Genomic DNA, 1,481 nt, shown 5'->3' on the forward strand with positions numbered 1-1,481 from the left:
ACTCTCTCTCTCTCTCTCTCTCTCTCTCTCTCTCTCTCGTTCTCCCAGGGTAACACGAGTGTCGAGTACAGAATTAGCCCATGGCAGCACCTCATGACTGGGAGGAAGGGTTATGTGAGCTAGAGAAGGGGTTTTCCCATTCATTTCAGTAGCCAATGATGGTCAAAGAATGCAAAAGGCAGCAGCCAATCAAATGCTCATCTGATGTGACCCCCTCTCATCCACCCCAGTTTCTCCTGGTAGTTTGAGAAGGGGAACATGCAGTAGTTGTGAGTGTATACATGTGCCGTTTTCTAGTAAGTGAAACTGTATAAATAACACACAAAGGGATAGACCACCCATAAATTAAAATTGTGTCTTCATTTACTTACCTCATTCCAAACATGTATTATTAGAATATAATTTGGAGAACTTTTTCTCCCATAAAGTCAATGGGGTCCAAAACAACACTGGACCTCTTTGACTAACATTTTCAGCCTGACAATATAGATAGCTAAATGTCTTAATGAAAAATTAAGAATGAATATAAATAAAATTCTTTATATTCTGAGCCACAGTGTCTTTCTCTCCATTACTCTAGTCTTCACTTGTATGCATGTGCTGAAGAAGATCTCATGAAACACTGTGAGACACTACTGCTCTTCCTGATCTTCATGTGATCCTGACTGATGATAATATGTAAAAGAAAACAAACCATTACAGTACAAACATTGTACTGCAACATATTTTGCTGAAGTTGAGTTGTTGACATTTTAAGCAGTGTAAAACGCTTAACTAAATCTAAAACTATTTTCTTGTATAGTTTCTATACATGTCTTGATTATAAACATTGTTTTTATTATACAATATATTTAAAATACATGCCATCCTGCTACATCATTTAAGTACATTTAAATGTAACCTAAAATCTTAATGTTAATCTTAACTATCTGTCAACTGCTCAGTTACTGTTTACCACATTCAGACTTCATTCAAACAGTTACTGATTTGTAGTCTGGTTAAAAGCCAACTGTTGCATCACAATACAAATATTATGCAATCCTCATTGTGATTCCAAACTATGTTCCTATTATATGAAACATCACTAAATATTTTAAGTGCTTTAAATTTAGCTTGACGACACCTATTATAGTCTTTCCAAGCTGTTTGCTACTGATGTGATCTTGATCTAGGTTATAGTACTGTGGCAAGCAGTATGGATCTGAGAGCCACGAGAATGGCAATAATAACCAACTGCAGAACTGCAGTGTCTCAGAACGGTGTTTGGCATTAGAGCTTATAGTTACAGTGAAGAGTTGGGTTACTGGTTGAGGGGTGATACACAATCGTCATCACCACATTCTGGTCTGAGCCTGCTGGCCTGGTATGGCAGGCTGAATTTACATATAGAACGATGGTTTGACTATCCATAAATGCATTTTAGATTGTCACAATTGTATTTCGACTAGTCTCAGTTATATTTTGAGATATCTGCAATTATA

Source organism: Squalius cephalus (genome assembly GCF_949319135.1).
Source record: "Squalius cephalus genome assembly, chromosome: 1".
NCBI classification, from domain to species: domain Eukaryota; kingdom Metazoa; phylum Chordata; class Actinopteri; order Cypriniformes; family Leuciscidae; genus Squalius; species Squalius cephalus.